The following is a 6,639-nucleotide window of genomic DNA, read 5'->3' as shown; positions in this document are numbered from 1 at the left end:
CCAAATCTACACGGGCCTACAACATTTTTGCCTTCAGCAATCTTGCAGCCACCACAGCCGCGATTTCATCCGCCGTACTGAAGGTCAGCAGCCGAGTACCTTAGACACTATAGAATACCATGGCAGGGCTACCCAGAAATAATCATTATTAACGCCGTAGTGGGTACCCAACAAGTTCCCTTGTAGCAATCATCCAATGAGTGTTTCAAAAAAGCTCTGAAAGGCCATTTTTATAGATTTCACTGTGACTGTGCTGCGCCTTCCGCGCAGGCCTGGCGTTTTTTAAAGCACCCAGCAAAAATGACGATCAATCAAATAAAACATCACATTGAGGGCGCTAAATCTATTACGGCTAAATCATATACGAATTGTTCGAATGAATAGTTCAATATAATATCCCTACCTAAGACCTACTCTTTCGTAAATACAATGCCTTTCGAGCTTGCTCAGGCCACGACAGCGGCCGAGCCGATGTATGCTAGAGGCATCACTGAGGGCACGCCGAGACGGATTGGGCAGGGTGCAAGGCCCGCTACTTTTCGCATACCTTCATACATGTGGCACCGTTTCACACAAATTTATTCTTTCTTTGAAAGTGATGCTAGGGCTGGCGTGAACACCAAGCCCCACTACCAAAAATTACATGCCCCGCCCATCCCTCTTTGGGACAGCGGCGTGCGTCAGCCATCCTCTGTGCAATGGTTGGCCTCAGCATGGGACCCCGGCCTCAATGATCACCGGAAAGCCCGACACCAAGTAAGTATGCTCACAGAAATGTTAACTGCGCACGTCTGTCCAGGCGCGCATGCTTCTGGAACTGGTCTAGATATACGGTTTTATGCGCGGCACAAAAGAACAATAAAAACTTGAAGTTTCTGTAAGTATATTTTAAGTTGGCAGAAGAGAAAAACCACATAACTTTAAGCTTATACAACGCACAGTTGACTTCTTAGAAAACAGGAGTATGAAAATATAAGCAAATTTCAGGCAAATGGTGCTTCACCAGGACTGAAAGGGCTTCTTAACCACCACGAGTTGATAGGCTTGACAGCAGCTTCTTTGTCGTCTTCATTGCCTTTCCTGAAAGTGCTATCCGTTCGTCGCCATTTATTTCTTTATTAAACGCGTGGGATGTCAGCATGGGTCGTTGAGACAGGATTTCACGCTTTTCCACGCTGCTATCTCAGCTGCCTTAGTCGCTTCTTTAGTGGCAAACTAGGGACGCACTTGGAGCGAAATGGAATCGGTTTATTGCGGGCAATTTGCTATGCCCATGGCCAATTCGCAGCGAGATCGGGCTATAGGTGGCAGCACAGTTCCACAAAAGTGTGGATAGGCGATCGACGGCGCGTACACAAATACACGCAGGGGCACTTCTTAGCGTGCGGTCGAGCCGATTGTCGCGGGAGAGAATGCGTTGACGACAGTTTATTGTTAATATCAGGCAGTCAGTCAGTCAAGGAACTTTATATATTCCTGAGAAGACGAGAATGTCTCTATCATGGGGGTACCGTCTGGGGGCCCCACCCACGATGGCACCGGGAGGTTAAAGCTCTCGGCGACTTCGCAGGCTCTCTGGACAGCCCTTAGCTGATGGTCCTTTGCTGAGCTGGTGATAAGCTGGAGCCAGTCTTCCTCAGTGGAGGAAGACCCTGAGCCCCCGTGCAAGTCGTGACACTGCCACAGCATGTGCTGGAGGGTGCACCTCAGATGACCACAGCACGGACAGCGTGGGTCTATTCCGTCTACGAATTTTGACCAAATAAACGGACATGGATACGTGTTTGTAACATTCGCAGGGTGATTGCCTTTGGTCTGTTTAGGCGTGGGTGTAGAAGCGGAAACTTCCTACGTCCTATCTGATAGTGCCTAGAGACCTCGCAAAAGTGAGAAGAGGGTCCCTTTGCCACTGCCCTGCCTCAGCCTCTGAGTGCCCACTTCTGGCACGGTGTGTGAGACCTCGCGCCTGGGAGTGTGCAAGTTTTTTGGCGTTCGGGGCGGTTTCGTGACCATCACTGCCCACATGACAAGGAAACCAAATTATATAACTTTTGCCTGTCCAAGATGCAGCAGAGAGAACGCGAGCGGCTTCTTTGCACACTGAGCCTTTCATGAATGCTCTAGGGGCGGCTCGCGAGTCCGTGTAAATAATAGAACGGTACGTTGTGGCCATGGTGATGGCCACTGCCACTTGTTCGGCTTTGTCGGCATCCGAAGTTTTGAGCGTAAGTGATGTCAGGAGCTCTCCCCGTAACGACGTAGCTGTTGAAACAAAGTGATTGTAAGCTGCGTGTTGCGCTGTGTCAACGAAGCCGACATTGTCCTCAATCATAGCCGCTGTTCGAAGAAGGGCTTTGGCCCTTGCTTTGCGTCTGCCGCAGTTGTATTGGGGGTGCATGTTTTTAGGTACCTGAGACAAAGTATACATTTCCCTTACTTTAATAGGGAGCGCGCATTCCCTCTGTCTGGCAATGGGAGACTGTATACCAATATGCGTTAGTAACTGTCTGCCAGCCTCCGTGGAAGCCAGTTTTACAACTTGGGCGACTAGTTGTGCCTCTACTATTTCGCTAAAGGTGTTGTGGACACCCAGCGCCAATAAATGTTCGGCACTGGTGCTCTGTGGGAGACCTAGTACCTTTTTATGTTCTTGCGAATTATTGGAGCAGGAGGGATGAAGTCCGATTAGAAAATCGGACTTCATCCCTCCTGCTCCAATTGTGGGCCAGGGCGATGTAGTGGATGTGGCTCATTAGGAAGGCGTGAAAGAGTCTGCGAAGGTTCTCCTCGGATAGCCCCTCTCGTTTGTTGGCCACCCTCGTGATTATTTTTGCCATGGAATTGGCTTTGGCTGTAATGCGTTCTAACGTGTAGGTGTTACTGCCATCCTCCTCCAGGAACACACTGAGGATTCCAACATTCTTTGCGATCGGAATAATAGAGCCGTTCGTTGTGGTGATCAAGATATTGGGGATACTTTCTTTCTTTGTACCAATTGTTGGCCGGTAAAGGAGCAGTTCCGAATTATTAGCCGACAAGCAGAGTCCTGCCTTGTGAAGAATATCTTCAACAACCCTGATCGCTGTTTGTAATCGCTCTTCAATTCACCCATCACTACCTCCCTCGCACCACACGGTGATGTCGTCGGCGTAGAAAGCACGACCGATACTTTCAATCTCGGCCAGACTGTAGGAAAGTGCTCTCAGCGGTAAGTTAAATAGAAATGTGGATAGCACTGCCCCTTGTGGAGTGCCTCTGGGTCCAAGATCAAACGTCTTCGAGCCGAGAGATTCCAGGCGAATGGTAGGTTTTCTATTCTTAAGAAGTGAGCTGATGTAGTTGTAAAAACGGTCTCCTATACCCGCTTCTTTAATGGAATAAAGCATGTGAGAGTGTTTGACCTTGTCGAAGGCCTTTTCCAGGTCAAGTGCCAGAACAGCTCTGGTGTCTCTGGAGACCCTGCCAATGACCCTGTGTTTTAAAAGCAACATTACATCCTGCGTTGACATGAATGGCCTGAATCCAATTCGATTAAATGGAAAAAGATTCTTTTCCTCGGCAAATTTAGTGGCCTGCTTGAAGATAACGTTCTCGGCGACCTTCCCCACACATGAAGTGAGAGATATCGGCCGGAGTGAGCCACGCTCCAGGGGTTTCCTCGGCTTCGGAATGAGGATGACGTTCGCGTCGCACCACTCTATCGGAACCTCGCCGGTCTCCCACACGTCATTGATTTTATTCGTTAGAAGCTTAATATCCTCGTCAGGTAAATTCTTTAAAAGTTTGTTACTGATTCCATCAGGACCCGGAGCTGATCTGCAGTTGAGCTCATATAGAACCTCTCGTACCTCTGCGCACGTGAAGGGGGAACCAAGAGGGTCCGTTCTGTTCTCTGGCAAAGCAGGAGGGTAGTCATTGTGTGAGGCGCGTTCAGTGCAAAGATATCTTGAGGCAAACTGAACGATAACTTTTGTCTCTGTCAGACCAGAGTTCTTTAGGTTGTGGATAAGTCTGTCAATTGTAAGCTGCTGATTGGCTTTGGATTGTTTATCTCCCAGTAGATGTTGGAGGAGGTTCCACTTCGCACCGCTCCTCATTTGCCCATCGACGGCATTGCATACTTCGTCCCATTGCTGTCGAGCTAGCGTTTCACTATGCTCATCCATCTGCCTATTAAGTTCAGCAATTTTTTGCGTAGGCGTTGGTTTAGCTTCTGCGTTTTCCAGTGAGCCTGCAGCACGTTTTTAGCTTCCAGCAGGTGGGCTAATCGACTGTCCATGCACTCTATTTCACTTTCTGTCTCCACTTCCTTTGTGGAAGCAGCAGCTTCTTGTTTGAGGCAGGTGAATAATTCGTTTCTTTCTTTCTTTCTTTATTTTACCCTCAGGGCTTTACAGCATTGTAGAGGGGATGGGCAAAAAGCAAAACATACACGTATTAAGTCAGCCAACGCACAAAAACTACAGAAGATTCAATATTAAGAAAACGAGCAAAAGCAAAACGGGCAAAAGCGAAACGGGCAAAAAGCAAAACATACACGTAAAAAGCCAGGCAACGCAAAAAAGATGCAAAAGATTCAATAATAAGAAAACGAGAAGAAAAAAAAGAGAATGCAGTGTGATATACAAGTTACGAATACGATGAGGAATTATCGCGTGCGCAAAATGAAATTCAATTTACATGGAAGATGACAAGGCCTGACGGAACGCGTCAGGTTCAGTAATACTGGCGGTTGATGCTGACAGAAGATTCCTGTCGCGACATGTGTTAGGAAGGAAACATTGGGAAAAGGTGACTGTGTTACTTCGAGGAATATGCACTTTGTGGGGTGATCTATGCGCGATGATATGAAAGATGCAGGCTGTAATATGCGCGATTTTAGAACGTGATTGTGATAGTATATTTTTTGGAACGCGCAAAGGCGAGCGATTTTTCTACGCATGACAAGCGGAGGGAGATCAAGCCTGACCTTCATGGCAGTTACACTAGATGTTCGATTATAGCTGCAAAGAATGAAACGTGACGACCGGTTTTGGATTGCCTCTAATTTGTTAACGAGTGTTATGTGGCCGGGATCCCATACACATGCGGCGTACTTCAGTAGAGGACGGATGTAGGTGATGTACAGCTGTTCCTTTAAAAAAGTCGGCGCAACAGGAAAGTTTCGTTTTAAGTAACCGAGCATGCGATTAGACTTGGATGTGACGTGATTAATGTGGTCGGACCATGATAGCAAGTTAGTAATGTGAACACCAAGATACTTATAAGACCGGACATATTCAAGAGGGGTTGCGTTCAGGCTGTAGGAATAGTTATCGATAGATGTGTGGTTACGTGAAACTCTCTTTGCTTTACATTTAGAAATGTTAAGTTCCGTTTTTCAAAGGTTACACCAATGTAAAATGTTGTTTAGGTCTGCTTGTAAGGTTTCGTTGTCAATATGATCAGTAATTGTACGGTAAATGACACAATCGTCAGCGAAGAGGCAAATAGGGGAGGATATGTTATTAGGCAAGTCATTAATATAAATTACAAATAGCAGTGGGCCTAAAACAGAACCTTGAGGTATGCCTGAATGCACGGGCACTTTTGAGGAATTAATATTGTTAGTGCAAACAAACTGTGTGCGGTTAGAAAGAAATTATTTTACCCAGTCAAGTAATAAAGGGTCTATGCGCAAGCAATGTAATTTTAGTAGGAGCAGTTCATGGTTAACCTTGTCAAAAGCTTTGGCGAAATCTAGGAAAATACAATTAATAGTTGCGCCTGAGTCAAGTGCAGCGTGGAGATCATTAGTAAATTGTATTAAGTGTGTTTTGCAAGAGAAAAATTTGCGGAAACCATGCTGAGAGTTATGAAAGAGGTTATTTGATTCCAAATGTTTAACGAGGTTTGAGTAAATTATTTGCTCTATTAGTTTGCAAGGGACCGATGTGAGAGAAATAGGACGATAATTACGGGGTTATGTCTTTCACCAGACTTATGGAGTGGGATCACCTTAGCGGTTTTCCAGTCTTTAGGTAGACAGTTATCTTGGAGCGATTTAGTAAAGAGGCAGCCTAAGATAATGAAACTGTATTCCTTAGTATTCTGTAGAAGTTTAGAGTTAATTAAGTCAACTCCACATGACGATCGCTTTAGCTTATCAATAAGTGTCGTAATGCCGGTTGTATTAAAGGTAATGGGATCCATAGGAAGAACGTCAAGATTCTGCATGCATGGACGATTGTTAATGATGGAGTCAGAGAAAGAAGAAGCGAACGTTTCATTCAGTAATGAAGCGCAGTGATCTTTTCGGACTGGATTACCGAGTTCATCAACAAGGCCAATAGTTGAGTCCTCTTTCGGCTTAAATGAGTTCCAAAACTTTTTTGGATTAGCTTGTAACATTACTGGTAGTGTGAAGTGAAAGAAATGGTGTTTGGCACTATTTAGAGCGTCATTGTAGTACTTATCTGCCGTTTTATAGACAGACCAGCGTTCGGCGCTTTGTAATCGTTTCGCGGCACGAAACAGCCATGATTTTATATTCGACAACCTTTTAAGGTGCCTAGAATACCAAGGTACGTTAGAATTGCTGTATATAGTTCTTAGAGGGACATGTTGGGCTGTTAGTTCTGCAACCCTTACTTTGAATGA

General features: G+C 45.8%; 1 non-coding gene across 1 annotated transcript; it reads right to left on the bottom strand.

Moving 5' to 3' along the window:
- Window positions 1–601: 601 nt before the first annotated feature.
- On the bottom strand, window positions 602–764 carry LOC119178824 (U1 spliceosomal RNA). The gene has a single exon (XR_005110792.1). It is a non-coding gene; the product is annotated as a U1 spliceosomal RNA (small nuclear RNA).
- Between the last annotated feature and the right edge of the window lie 5,875 nt (window positions 765–6,639).

Source organism: Rhipicephalus microplus, chromosome 1 (assembly GCF_043290135.1).
Source record: "Rhipicephalus microplus isolate Deutch F79 chromosome 1, USDA_Rmic, whole genome shotgun sequence".
Classification (NCBI taxonomy): Eukaryota; Metazoa; Arthropoda; class Arachnida; order Ixodida; family Ixodidae; genus Rhipicephalus; species Rhipicephalus microplus.
The sequence above is the reverse complement of the archived record's forward strand: the minus strand, read 5'-3'. Positions and strand labels throughout refer to the sequence as shown.